Source organism: Rhipicephalus sanguineus, chromosome 4 (genome assembly GCF_013339695.2).
Source record: "Rhipicephalus sanguineus isolate Rsan-2018 chromosome 4, BIME_Rsan_1.4, whole genome shotgun sequence".
NCBI classification, from domain to species: Eukaryota; Metazoa; Arthropoda; class Arachnida; order Ixodida; family Ixodidae; genus Rhipicephalus; species Rhipicephalus sanguineus.
Genome location: NC_051179.1, coordinates 93,988,531 through 93,996,483, shown reverse-complemented (window position 1 = coordinate 93,996,483; position 7,953 = coordinate 93,988,531).

Here is a 7,953-nt window from a genome sequence, read left to right as displayed (position 1 = left end):
GGCCCGCCAGGGTGTATACATAAACCGGAAACTCACTCGTGGCCAGGAATGAACTCATAGCCGCCATCCAGGGAGCGAGGTACGAATCAGGTCTCTAAGGCGGACGCCTTTTTGCCTCATGACTTTCTGCCTGCATGCCACGTAGCGAAAAGCAGGTGCATAGTACAAAAACGAGCATATATATATATAACGTTTGCGTCAGTATCACTTCACCTTGGCGGAAGGGTGACATATCATGATAATCAAGGCAGATTTAGTGAGTCCTCGGTTAATGAGCGATAGTTAAATAGTGAGCGCTAGACGTTTATACCGGGGTGTCCCAGCTACCACGCAGCACGATTTTACAAAAGAGGAAGGTTGTTACGCAAAGACCACCTAGTTCATATTGTTCCCAGTATACTGTAGTAGCTACTACTAGTTTTTTTTTTTGTTTACGAGCTTTAGTTAAGTTAATTAGTCCCAATTAGGGTGGTTCTAACTCGACAATATTCACCTAATCATTAAAATATCAACGATATATATATATATATATATATATATATATATATATATATATATATATATATATATATATATATATATATATATAAGCATGTTCAAATGACCTCTACATGCGCCATTTTCAACAATGTACGAATTGCGTGCTCGCATTTTTTGCTATTTAAGGAAGCCCTCGAAGGCTGGAAAATGACTGCACCGCGCATCAGGAAGCCGCGCCCTCAAACAGGCTCACTGTGCAAGTCAAGACTACGCTGCCACCTTTTGCGGGTGGGAGAGTAGTGACGTGTTATTTTTCATATTTTGCGTGTTTCTTTATGAGCCGGAATTAGTACGTTGCTGAAAATAGCGTAGTTAGATGTAATTTGAGCATGGCTGCATATGCCTCATTGGCATTTTAAGGATTAGGTGAGTACTTCTCGAGTTAGAAATATAACTAGGACTAATTAAGTAAACCTCATTAACAAAAACATTAATAGTGGCTACTACAGTATACGGTGAACAATATTCACTAGGTGTGCTTCGCATAACGTTGTCCCTCCTTTTTTAAATCGTGCTGCGTGATAGCTGGGACGCCCTGTATACTGTGCACGCTAAAATAGCAAGACCGGATGACTTTCGCCTTTGAATCGTCTTAGGTGAATGCATAAGGGACGCTACACGATGTCTTAGTTTCCGTTAGGTCTGTTTCAGCAATCCCAATACGCACTAGCTCTTTCAAAGGATGTTGCGAAACTATACGGGCGCCAGTTTACGAACATGTTCATGATTTTCAAGTCCGCAAACCAAGCTCAATTTCTCTGCTTACAGAACTCGACTCGCCGCAACGCCGGCCGTGTGTCGGCAGCTGCCCGTTTTGTGTTGGGCGAGCGAGACACCGCAGAGGCCGCTCTGGGCATCGAGCTTTTCTACGACCATCCGCACCTGCTGGAGCTGGTGAGGGACGGCGCTCTTGTGGACACCGACGAAGCCAAAGCGATGATTGGGAACGCACGCAAGAAGCTGCGAAAGTACAGTCTGGACAAGTTCATGAGATGTGCCGGCGTCGTGTTCCAGTCGGTAGAGTGCCATCCGCAGCATGACGGCAGGCCACAGCTCTCTGACATCGGCGAGGACTGCTGGTCGTTGATCTGCAGCTACCTGAGTCTCGCGGACATTGCAGAGATTGCAGGAAGCCCGGGTAAGTTACGAGGTGCTACCTCTAGGTGTGCTTTTGTCTGGAATGTCGCGACGCCTTGTAAAGTTAATCAGCGCGAAAGTCGAATACATAAGATGGACACACATACAAAAACGAGGGCTCACTGCTCCTGCGTGTGCGTTTTAGGACTGGTCCTGCGTGCGCGTTACAATGGTCTTTGGTGCTGATTAACTTTACAACGTGCTAACTTTTTCTGTTTGGAATAGCTGAAGTGGATAGAACAGACAGAAGAGATTCACACACCGCAGCCCTTTCCTCTGTGTGAATCTCTTCCGTGTGCACCCGTCGAATTCGTCATGCTGCGTAAACAAAACCGCAGAGACCAAAAATCATTCCAGTGTCGATCGATGTACGTGATAGTTGCTGACCTCAAGCACCCTTGCTACATCGATGTGGGCCAAATGCAAGAAAATCGGCGTCCTTTGACTTAGGTGTCCGCTTAAGGAGTAGCCAAAATCAATCCAGAGTCTCACACTATAGCGTGCCTCATAGTCATTTAGCGGTATCAGGACCGGGTGATACTCATGTCTGTCTTCCAAACATACCCGCTCGAGCACTTACCCTCGGCTTTCCGCATATTTAGAGAAAGCCTTCTGAAAATATAAATGGATGGCTGTGGTTCAAGGGTTATATCGAACACGTATGATAGACGAGCATAACTTGACTTAAAATTATGGCCGATTAACTGTCGCATGACGAAGCGCATGAAGGAGCGCATGGCGAAGCTAGTGACGAGGGCATAATGAACACATAACATACAAAGACAAGCGAATACGCGTTTATCTTAGCACATGTTCTTTCTTCGCCATTGTTAGTGTCGCGCTACGAAATCATCAAAGTCGATGCGCTCGTGCGGAATCAGCTTAAGCGATATTTCGCAAACTCTTCCGTATGCCAGTGTAGAAGGCGAATGGAACAGAGGGCGATGTGACAAAGTAGAAGCTCTTCATCCTATTGACTTAGGGTTTCTTTTCTTTCTTTTTTTTTTCTCGTGCAGAGTGACATGACCATCCCAGCCGATGAAAACGAAGCGGACGGAACTGGAGGACAAGTCAATCGCGACGTACCTACCTTAATTGTCACTAGTCTGTCATATGCTGGCTGATGCACTTGCTGGAGAACCGGCATGGAACTTTGGACATTTGAGAGGCGTCTTTACGAAGAACATTCTCTTTTTCACTACTCTGTTTTCTTATCTTTAGCAGGACCCTACACCAGATGTAAAAAAAAAAATTGTAAAAGGGTTTCTCTGGACAAGGATCACTGTGTACAAAAGTATAGTAACCGGCTGCAGTAATCATCGTGCCCGTGTTTCTAACATAGCGAAGCATCAAGGTAATAATATTTGCATATCTTGCACACAGATTGACGTATCGAAAACACGCTCAATACGCCAGAAATGTTGTTCGTCATCGAAAGAAAAAAAAAAAGAGCAGTGATCTTTTTTTTTTAGTCTCATTCTGAAGCATGGTGGCTTGTGTCGCTTTCAACTGATATCAAAAAACAAAAAAAAACAGTAGCCTGTTTTCTTAACGCGAAAGCGTGTTTTATGCTGGGGTACGCCAAGGATTGAGCGCCGTCACTTCTGTCAAAGTAATGACACGGGAGCCCGACGCATTTACCACTAGGGCCGGCCAAACAACCGATAGGGATTGCTGCTTAATCTAGGACCGATACACCGAAGCACACTTTTCTACAGTAACGACTACCTGATACTCTGGAGTACGATTGCTCGACTTCACTGTGAATTTTAAAGCGTTTTTAAAGTAAACCAAGTGCGGCACTCAATGACGTCGAGCAGTACTTTGAGCCACAGCGTGTTAAAAATGCAGTCCTGCAACACAATAAGCGAGTGATTACTCACTGGCTCTTTAGATGGCTCACCTACTCGTTTGAAAGCACTAATGAGTTGTCCATATAGAAACGCGTTTAATATTCGGTACTGATATCTTTATGAATGCTGCGACATCTGGGCAACAGTACAGGCAACATTGTCACTACCACGTGATATTCCCAAACTTCAGAGTCACGGTACTATTCTAAACGCGTGAAGGCAATGAGTATGTGTACAAGTGCATAATCATTGCAAGTTTACCCCCTTATAACCCAATAACTCGTCGTATATATGACCGCCATCTGCTGGTGTAAAGCCGTGCGAAGCCCAAAAAGAACAAAGTTCAGGCAAATCAGTGCTGTCACCCACTATTCCCATGACGGCTGAAGCGCCTTGCTTGTAGACGCTAGAACGAGAGTTCGTCTTGTAATTATTGTAGAAATCTTTTGTAGAAATCTTGTATTGTATTGTAGAAATCTTGTAGAAAAGAGGCGGGATATCCTGCGTATCGTTGCATCGGTTTGCGAAAAAATAATTGGTTCTCATGGCCAAGAAAGATTAATCCGGTCGTCCTCCATCCCTGAATAATGAAGAAACTAGAAATATTGCAGTTATTCCACATATTTATATGTCGAATGGCCTGAAGAACGTAGGGAAGCGATGTGGGGGTGGAGGTTGTGTTTGCCGCCCCAAATAAGGTTAGTCGCATTAAGGTCGCAGGGTTCTGCAGGGGGCAAAAAAATGCGGTCAGAGGCATGCCAATTGCTTTATCAGTTGTGTAGGAGTTAACCGCAAATTTCTCTTGTGTCCACATGTACATCGGACATGCTGGTCGATGTATTAACACGCGCCTCAGCGAGCGTCGAAATTCATTGAATAGAGCCGTGTCATCTCACATCGCTATGTCAGTCATGCAAATGTAATCTCATATTCGAAAACACAGTAATTTTGTACCATCAACCTAATCAGACAACGCGTGAAATTTCAAGGCATATCATGTCACAAAAAACGCCACACGTTCTCAGTCATTAAAAGACAAGGAATTCAACTTTATTCGCCCGTAAACACGCGCCTTGGTTGTTTGACTATTTGTGCCTCATTATTTCATGCGCGACGCACTCCCATTTTTGTATATATGCTTTTTTTTTCACGCGTGCAATAAACTCTCAGTTGTGAATGAGTGCTAGATGGTTTGTGCGTTTCCTTCCTTGTACTGCTTTTTCTTCTTTTTTTTTGGTAATATTCCAATCTGTAGTTATAGTACCAAGGAAGGTTAGTAGGCAGTTATCGTTCTTTACATATAGGGTGCGAGCGACGCAGTGAATGTACCTCATTTCCCCAAATGCCGACTACACGATGTCGATGGACGTTGATTCCAAATGCATCTGCGAATCGTACACTGCTCCTGCACTTCATACGCAACCGAGTTGTTTTTTTTTTTTTTTCATTTATGCCGTAAGGCGCACTGGCGCAAAAAAAAATACAAGGTGACTTATCAGCCACTCAGCTGGTCCAACAGTGGGACAGATGGAAATCGTCGAGAGGCCGTCGAAGCTAAACACTGAAGTTCGTGATTGAATTGCGCAGTTAAATGTTGCACCTTGCCGAATTCACTGCGTCTAAGTCCTAGCACGGCGCAAGCGCAAAGCTACAGCGCATGGCCCGCGCGCTCGTCGCGGCTGCTCTGCGGCGTACACACACGGCGTACAACGGAGCGCTTGCGCGTCCGTTGGTGGCGCTCGTGTGCCTGAAAAAGATCTATTTAGTTTCGGTTTGTGAACCTTGCGTATCTCCTGTGACGGCCATTTGATTATTCGAGCGGCCGTCACAGACCTAGACAGCCATTTGTTAGTGAAATTCGTCACAGGCTCCCTCGGTGAATTGTCGGAAAAGCCCGAGGATGACGAGCGCCCACTTGAAGACGCAGACGCCATTTTGACTGTGAGGTGCACGTAAAAGGTGCGACATTTTCACAGGTGCAAAAAGGCGAAACGACACTGCATAAAGCAAGACAATTATTCGCAATGCCCACGAACTATAGGTGGCGCGCCGTTCGATTCAAGATGGCGCCCGGAGGAGGGTCAACCCGTTTCTCAGCATGGGAAAAGATAGGACGTCCGGAGGTACGGTCCGTGCCAGTTTCACCGGATGAAGCCATGAGCTGCACTGGAATGGATATGAGACCAAAATACTTTCCCAAGCCATGGAAAATGCTAAGTGCTCGCCACCTAATTATTTGCTGCGGTGTGAAAGGTTATATTTCAGCTCCGTTACCGTGCATCAACGATGCTTTGCGAAATCCTGGGCATGCTACAGAACACTTCATGAACTAGGATTGACGTATGAACTGAACGGCACTCCGAAATAGTACGTACCGACCCTGCCTGACGGATTTGCCGCAGTAGCAGGCCGCTAGCGAGTAGCGCCACCGCTGCTGCACGGGACCACATGTTTAACTTGTTCATGGTTTCCAAACACATATTACGCCGTCGCGTTCCTTGCGCAGTCAGGAACGCGGAGTTACTTCTTCAACGGAACACAAGAATCCAACATCCAATTCAGTAGCGCCAGTGTCCCAGTCATGCTCAGCCGTGTGCAGTTCACTTCACTAGGTTCACCTCACCGCGAGTATAGTACCACTTTATTACGCTAACGAGTGCCAGCGGGTAGTGCTGCCGCAGAGTCAGCTACAGCATTAGTCTCCACCCGAGATCACGTCTTACCGTGGAAGGGGGCGGAGAGTCTGGTCTGAGCTGCGTGACTGCTAGGCATTGGTTGGGTCCCCCGAGGTTTGGACGACGTCCAAAGTAGATGGCCAGAACTTGTAAATAGGCTGTAAATGAGTTTCCTTTTGTAACCTTTGCTATATATAAAACTGCTTGCTCCACAATGTCAAAGGCTGTGCTCGCTAGTCGCCGGAAGGACCGTCTCTGACGGGGCACCTCGAGTGCGAAAGAATCACCAGCCCTGTGGTCAGCCTCTGGCTGAATCGAGGATCCTCGGATCCCGGGTGACGAACTCAACTTATCTCAAACCATCATTTTCTGTGCGACAAGCTTCCCGATGCGCATGTAGAATATCCATTGTCTTTTCTGTCATCTGTCCAAAGGAAAACGAAGCGCGTTAACGACGCCTTTCACGGTATTAAAGGGACACTGCAGGCAAATATCAATTTATGTCAGAGTAAACGGTCAATGTGTGAGAACGTCTCAAACATCAACATTATCAACAGCAGTACTCTACTGATGGAGAAAATAAAGGGACCCTGAAACGGTTTTGACGATTTTGTACGAACACACTGAGCCGGTAGAGCAAGTCCTAAGGATCATTTACAGACCGATTTAAGCTATGTGCGTAAACTGTGTAATTTGTTACAAGGCTTTAAAGTTGCGAATCGCCACCGATCACAGCGGCTCAGCCAAACGTGTTTTCAAACCGCCCACTTCCAGTGCGCGTCGTATTGGAGGCGCGGCTGATCTGATTGGATATGTCCAGTACACGTGTCACGTGTTATCTCGGGGGTGCTGGCGATAATGGATCGCGAGAGAGTGAGACGGGCACGGGAGACCTTGGTAGGACGGCAAAACAACAAAGTTTATAATGAGCAAAAAGGTAACATACAGAAAAAAGCGTTAAGAACACTGAACAACCCAAACAAAAGCGTATTTACATTTTCCAATAATCTCAGTTCATATCTAGGACTGCAACTTCCTAAACCATGCGTTCTAGCTAGGTTTAGCTACGTCTCCAATTCAGTCTAGCCACTATGGGCCTTGTGACAATCGAACGTTCTTACAGATCGTCGCGACGACTCGAAGTTGCCGTTGCGTCAATCTCTCGTCGAGACCGTCGTCGACGTCCTCAGTAGGCCTCCGAGTTCATCGTCGGTTACCTTCGTCCAGCCCGCTGCTTGCTCTCGTCGCGTGCGTCCCCAGTAGTCTTCTCCGTACTCGGTCCGTCGAGGTTAGGCCTAACTGGGCCTTGGTCCCTTGCTGCAGGACTCCACTGATGACGGGCGTCTCCTTGACTGCACTGTGGTCTGCAGCCGTCCTGCCGAGAAGAGAAGGGCTGCTGGCGATCCCGGAACTGCCGTAGTGAGGGGCGACGTGTCCGGGCAGCCTCGCTTGGAGCCTTCCAAGGTCGACGGCCACTCCCCGGGCCTTGCGTTCCGCTACCTCCAGAACCGAGTACCAGCCGCTTTCGCCGCGGGTGCGACGCTTGTTCCTTCCTCGATCTTCTCCGTCCGGCGTCCCACAGCACAGTGCCACGATCATCCTTCGTCGTTCACCATCACGGCTCGGGTCGCATGCCACGAGCCCCTATCTGGCCAATCCTCAGCGTCGACGTGGCTGTTGCGCGTGCCATCGGGTGACTTTGCTTCTCGCGCACCGTCGCCGCGCTCCCACGTTCGGCACATGCCTCG